Source organism: Gossypium hirsutum, chromosome A04 (assembly GCF_007990345.1).
Source record: "Gossypium hirsutum isolate 1008001.06 chromosome A04, Gossypium_hirsutum_v2.1, whole genome shotgun sequence".
Classification (NCBI taxonomy): Eukaryota; Viridiplantae; Streptophyta; class Magnoliopsida; order Malvales; family Malvaceae; genus Gossypium; species Gossypium hirsutum.
In genome coordinates this window covers 32,341,337-32,348,403 of record NC_053427.1, presented here as the reverse complement: position 1 = coordinate 32,348,403, position 7,067 = coordinate 32,341,337, and the positions used below count along the sequence as shown (strand labels likewise).

At 36.8% G+C, this 7,067-nt stretch overlaps 1 non-coding gene across 1 annotated transcript; it reads left to right on the top strand.

The window, feature by feature from the left end:
• Window positions 1-3,522: 3,522 nt before the first annotated feature.
• Window positions 3,523-3,625, top strand: LOC121228656 (small nucleolar RNA R71). Its single transcript, XR_005926231.1, has one exon. It is a non-coding gene; the product is annotated as a small nucleolar RNA R71 (small nucleolar RNA).
• Window positions 3,626-7,067: the final 3,442 nt, after the last annotated feature.

Sequence of the window (7,067 nt, the reverse complement as noted above, 5' to 3'; positions counted from 1 at the left end):
AGATGTAACTAGGCATCCGAACTCGTTGAGTTGAGTCCGAGTTCACTCATGGATGTGAACGCCCAAGCTCGTTGAGTTGAGTCCGAGTTCGCTTATGGGCGGGTTACATAGTAGCTTGGCTACATATGTGGCACTTATGTGCAAACTTTCCATGTATTCGAATTATATTCCGATGTGTTCAACGGGTAAAGTTCTACTCAAATGGAGGAATACTCAAGATGAAAGGGACGTATTGGTAAGTGTTGTGAAATGGATACTTTGAACAGGTATGTACTTAACCCTCGGGTTGAAAACTCGATATAACAACAATATGGTAAGATGATAAATGAAAATGTGATATGAATGTCTTGGTGATGATTATGCAAATGATGTTTTATGCTTGCTTATATGGTTATGTTACTTGCTATTTGCATGTGAACTTATTAAGCATTTATGCTTACTCCCTCCTTTTCATTCCTTGTAGTGTTGACAAGATAGCTCGAAAATCGGGAACGGTCGGAGGCATGCTCACACTATATCCGTATACCATCTTGGCATAATGGCTTGCATATTTTGAGTATGGCATGTATAGCATTATAATCATTTTGTATATATGGTCTTATGATATTGTTATTGAGTGGTATGGAAATGCTTGGTAATGATTAGCCATTGGAATGGCTAATCATGATCATATTTGGTGTTATGTATGCTAAATTACTAGCTAATCCATGGAAAACATGAAATAGGTAAAATTTACCATAAAATAGATTCAGACAGCAGCAGTGACGTGAGTTTGAAAAATCATTAAAAATAGTAGAGATACAATTAGATGGTGAATAAAATATGGAATTAAAGAATTATGAGTCTATTTTCATATGGATGGAACAAAATAGGTATATGAGTTATATTTTATGAGATGTTTAAATTTTTGTGAAATAGGGCCAGAGCGATTTCTGGATCCCCTGTTCTGAATTTGGAAATTCACCATAAAGTTTATAAAGATAATTAGAAGTCATGCTTTATATTTATAGATTCCTTATTGAGTCTAGTTTTATTAAAGACAAACGGTATAGTCATTGAAGCTCTGTACAGGGAGATATCTAATTCGTAATACACAGAGGTCAGAGTAGTCGAACCCTGAAACAGGGGAGACTTTAACTAATAAACTTTACTAATTGGCCTGACCAAAAATTCTAGGAAAAAATTAGTAAATAGATATATGAGTCTAGTTTCAGGAAAAATTTACAGAATTGGATTTTGAGTTTTGTAACTCGAGATATGAATTTTCAAGCAACTATGACGCAGATTGTTAGCTTAACTGAAAATTTTAAAAATAAATTGTTTGGGCTGTTTAAGTAATGAATTAAGTCTGTTAACACCTCGTGTTCGACTCCGGTGACGGTCTCGGGTACGGGGCGTTACAAAAACCCTGTGTTCCAAGACTCAGTTAGTAGGTTAGACGTGAAAAACTAGAATTTAAAGAAATCAATACTGTTAGTGGTTGGGTTGCCTCCCCAGAAGCGCTTATTTATAGTCTAAGCTCGACTTTCCTCTCTAGTGTGTGATAATGGTGGCTCGAGGAGTTTACACTCCTCATCCCTGCTATCAACTTTATCAATATAAGGTTTAAAACGAGTATTATTTACCTTAAATGTGCTGAATTTGGGATGAATTACCTCGACTGTACCATGTAGGAAAATACTGAGTACCGTGAGAGGAATTTCTTCATTAGGTTTAGAAGTGGCAATGCGAGGATCTACTGCATCTAGTAGTATTTTGTCTCCAACCTTAAGTTGATTTGGTGATGTATTGAGCTTGTCATAGCTTGGTTTTGGTTTATCGGGTGTTCTCGATTTCTATGTCCACCATTCATCTAGCTCCTCGATTTGTAGACTTCATTCTTCATACATAGGTCCTTTGATGTTGCTTGAACATGGCTCATATATGTTCTTCGAACCTTTTTCCTGTAAGGTAGGTTGCACCACATGGTCAGTTTTAATAGTATGATTTATACAACCACCTTCTATTTTCAATGTGTTATTCCAATTACGAGCTTGAAGGGTGATTGTTTCGTCTCCCACACCAAGTGTGAGTTCACCTGTGCCAACATCAATAATTGTTTTAGCGGTTGCTAAAAAGGGCCTCCCTAAAATTAAAGGAACGTTACTATCCTCTTCTATGTCTAGAACAACGAAATCAACTGAGAATATAAATTTGTCCATTGTAACGAGTACATCTTCAATAATTCCCCTAGGAAATTTGATTGTTTTATCGGCTAATTGAATACTCATCCTAATTTGTTTGGGTTTCCCAAGACCTAGTTGCTTAAACATTTTGTAAGGCATAACATTGATACTAGCCCCTAAATCAGCCAAAGCATTATTAGCATCTAGGCTACCAATCAAATAGGGAATCGTAAAACTCCATGGATCTTTTAATTTGTTGGCCAGCTTATTCTGTAGTATGGCTGAGCAAACCACATTTAGCTCCACATGCGACGCCTCATCCAACTTCTGCTTGTTTGTTAAAAGCTCCTTTAAGAATTTGACTGCGTTTGGCATCTGCGAAAGAGCTTCAATAAATAGTAAGTTAATATGTAACTTCTTTAATAATTTAAGGAATTTACCGAATTGTTCTTCTGTACGGTCTTTCCTTGTCGCATTTGGGTATGGCACACGAGGTTTGTATTCTGTACTTACCGATTTCTGGTCATTGTGGTTCACCTCACCTTTACCTTTACTTAGCACAGTTTCTTGCCTTGGTTTTGGTTCAGGTGCAACTAACCCTTCCTCATCTTGAACGGTAATTGCATTGATTTGCTCCCTTGGGTTAGGTTCAGTGTTACTCAGTAGGCTACCTTGTGGTCGTTCAGATATTAATTTAGCGAGCTGACCTATCTAAGTTTCAAGCCCTTGGATCGATGCTTGTTGATTTTTAAGTGCTGTCTCAGTATTTTGAAAACGAGTTTCTGACACCGAGATGAATATTGTTAGCATCTCTTCAAGGTTTGGTTTTTTCTCTGGTTGGTAGAGTGGTTGTTGGAAGCCTGGATGTGGTGGTGGTCTCTGATTTTCGTGGCTTCCCCATGAAAATTTTGGGTGGTTCCTCCAACCTACATTGTAAGTGTTACTATAAGGATTATTTTGAGATCGATGATTATTACCCATGTAATTTAACTGCTCGTTCTCCATGTTGTGGCCATAGGGTGGGTATTCTGAATTGCTTGATCCACCTCCACTGGCTTCGCATTTCATTATTGGGTGAACCTGTGAAGAACCGAGAAAACTGTCAATTTTTCTATTCAAAAGTTCTACCTGATTAGAGAGCATGGTGACTGAATCGATATTAAATATGCCGACTGTTTTCGTTGGTTTTGTCCTCATGACTTGCCACTGATAATTATTCAGTGACATCTCTTCTATAAATTCATATGCATCCTCAGGTGTCTTATTATTGATAGTTCCACCAGTGGCTGCGTCAATCATTTGTCGAGTTGAAGGATTCAGGCCATTATGAAACATTTAAACCTGTAGCCAGAGTGGTAACCCATGGTGAGGACACCTTCTCAACAGATCCTTGTATCTCTCCCATGCATCGTAGAGTGTTTCTAAATCCATCTGTAAAAAAATCATTACGTAACTTGGCTGTTTTAGCCGATGAAAAATATTTTAACAAAAACTTTTCAGTCATTTGTTCCCAAGTAGTGATTGACCCTCGTGGTAACGAGTTCAACCACTGTTTAGCCTTATTCCTCAACAAAAAGGGAAACAACCGAAGGTGAATGGCATCATCAGAAACGCCATTGATTTTAAAAGTGTCGCAAAACTCTAAGAAATTCGCCAAGTGAGCGTTGGGATCCTCGTCCTGCAAACCATCAAACTGAACAAGCTGTTGGATCATTTGAATGGTGATAGGTTTCAGTTTAAAATTATTTGCAGCAACAGCAAGCCTAACTATGCTCGATTCAGTTCCTGTTAAAGAAGGTTTAGCATAATCATACATAGTACATGGAGCAGGATTCTAATTAGCAGCAATTGCAAGAGGTAGCGGATTTTCTTGATTTTTAGCCATCTCCTCGGTTGCGGTTGAAGTATCGTCCTCTTGCTCTTCCTCTGTGTATCGTAAGCTTCGTCTTATTTCTCTTCGGTTTATACGAACTGTGTGATCGATCTCACTATCAAATAGTAACGGTCCCGACGGGTTTCTTCTAATCATACACTATAAAAACCTGCCCGGAATGAATAAAAGAAAAATTAGAAAGGAAAATAGAAATTTAAATAAATAAGGTAAAATGGCTAAAGTAATAAAAATCGAGTGTTCCTAATATCTTAGTTCCCCGACAACGGCGCCAAAAACTTGATACGTGATATTCATGACAGGTTTTAAGTATTTATAATTAATCGTTCTTGGAACTAACTATTATCACGATGAAGGCAAGTGTACCTATCGAATAGTAGTATAGCTTTAGCAAGACTGGATTGTCGAACCCAAGGGAACCAAAAGTACTAGTAATTACTTTCTTTTTATTATCTAACCTAAAAATTAAGGGATTTGTTTATCTAGACTAATTAACTAAACTAAGGGTGCACAGAGAGAAAATTTGGAAAAAGCTTTGGGAAAACTCGATTGTCTAAGACAATACCCAAGGAAAAATCCACCTAGACTTTACTTGTTATTTGACTCTGAATCACATGACTTATTCATTTGACTTGATCTGTAAAAATCCCTAAGTTATATTATTATCTCTCTTGAGACTAATAACATCTAACCCTAGGTTGATTAATTGAAATCTCTTTCTCATTAATGCCCTAGTGTTGCATTAACTCGATCTATGGATCCCCTTATCAGGTTTCACCCTAATTCAGCAAAATCTTATCACCCTATCTCTAGGCGTGCAATCGACTACGATTAATTATGACAAATTTACTCTTAGACAGGGTTTATTCCTCCTCTAAATAAGAGCATTAACTTGAATCAATATCCTGAAATATTAAAACAAGAATTAAGAACACATAATTAAGAACAAGTCAAATATTTATCATACAATTCAGATAATAATAACAAGATCCGTTCTTAGGCTTCATTCCCCTTAGGTATTTGGGGAGTTTAGTTCATAATTATAAAAGAAAACACCTCAAAAGAATAATGAATACAAAACATAAAGAAAACCCAAAACCCCTGAATGGAAATTAAAGGGAGATCTTCAGTCTTAAGGATGAATCCGGCTTCTGAGATGGATCAATAGGCTTCCCTTGAGTAATTCCTTGCCTCCTACTCCGTGTGTATGTTCTAAGTGCCTCCTCCGGTGTATAAATAGGCTTTAGAATGCCTAAGAGCCCTCAAAAGTGTCCTTTTCAGAATAGGGCTATACTTGGGCTGGGCAGGGACACGCCCGTGTGCGATTACTCCAGCCCGTGGTCAAGGCTGTTGAATAGGCACGGGCGTGTAGTCTACCAGTGTAAGTCATGCTTCGATCCTATCAAATGGACACGGCCGTGTGACACGCCCGTGTAAGGAAGTTCAGGCCGTGTTGATTTCTCATGTGGGTTCATTTTCTCCGTTTTCGGCCCATTTCTCGCTCTTTTTGCTCTCCTATGCTCACCTAAGTATAAAACATGAAATTAAAGAATTAGGATCATCGAATTCACCAAATCTAAGGAGAATTCATCCATAAATGTGCTAAGCATGGGATAAAAATATGTATAAATTACGATTTTTTATTCTATGTTTAAATATATAATTTATAATTTGTTTTAATATATGCCGAATTATGATTTAAACATATTATTAGTATGAACTGTGATATGATCGGTAATGTCTCGTAGTCTAATCTGGCTACGGAAACGGCTAGGGGTGTTACAGCCTATGTCTCTACTTGTGTGGTGGCTACTGGACATTCTGTTTTGCCAAAAATTAAGATGCAGGGGGCACACGACCAGATCACATGCCCATGGGGGCAAACCGTGTGTCACACATGACCTAGACACACGTTCGTGTGTCTATCCGTATGGACAAATTAAGCGCTATTTACCAAGCCATTTGCCACCCTTATTCACACATACACTCACATCAATTCAAAGGCACAAAACCTAACATACTTAGGTAACCAAAACATCCACAATTATGACCAGCACATGACAATACAATATCAACAAGCATTCATCACTAATAACATAACCCATCACATACACACAATCACAAACCACATCTCAAAGACATAGGCACATGCATAATCATATGATCAATATAAGCCATTATTCATCGCTACACACAAATTGAACCATAACCATTATAAGCTAACAGATTTTGCCACATTAACAATGACAAAATTAATCAATAGACCAAGTCCCTATACATGCCATAAACTTAAAATACTTGCATTCACTTATACCTAAATGATAACTTGATAGTATGATAGCATCGCCAGTGAACTCCAACCCGAGCTAGCTAAATTAACCTATAAGAGATAGGAAAGGTAAAGCTTAGTAAGTTCATATGCAAATAATAAACAACTATTAACATTCATTTACTTTATTCATCCATAAGAGTACTATTATTACAATTTGCATTAAATCTCAAGATTACCACTCAATCATTCGTAGTGCGTACTCTTTTAACTTATAAACCCCATTTACATGCCTTGGCATTAGCTGTGACAGCCCTAAATTGACCCTAGTCGAAAAGTGGTTTCGGGACCGCTAAACCGAGTCACTGAAGTATTTGAGTATAATATTTATTTTCTAAAATATGTGAATATGAGTGTGTGAAAGTTTTAAGCTTCGATTTAGTCAATTCCATGTGAATTTAGTTAATAGGACTTATGTGTGACACTTTTGAAATGTGATAGGTTAATCTATAAGGATCTATTAGTGCATGTTATGAAAATAATGGGTTTGCATGTCAAATTTCCACCTATGACAAGTAGTGGCCGGCCATGATGGGTTATATACATGCAATATGTATTAATTATTAGTTAGTAGCTTTATATTTTATAACATAAATAAATAAAAAAGGAAAAAGTAATTGAAATAAGGAAATGAAGGGTGATGAAAACAAAGCTTGAGTTTCTTTCTTCTTGGCCGAATGTA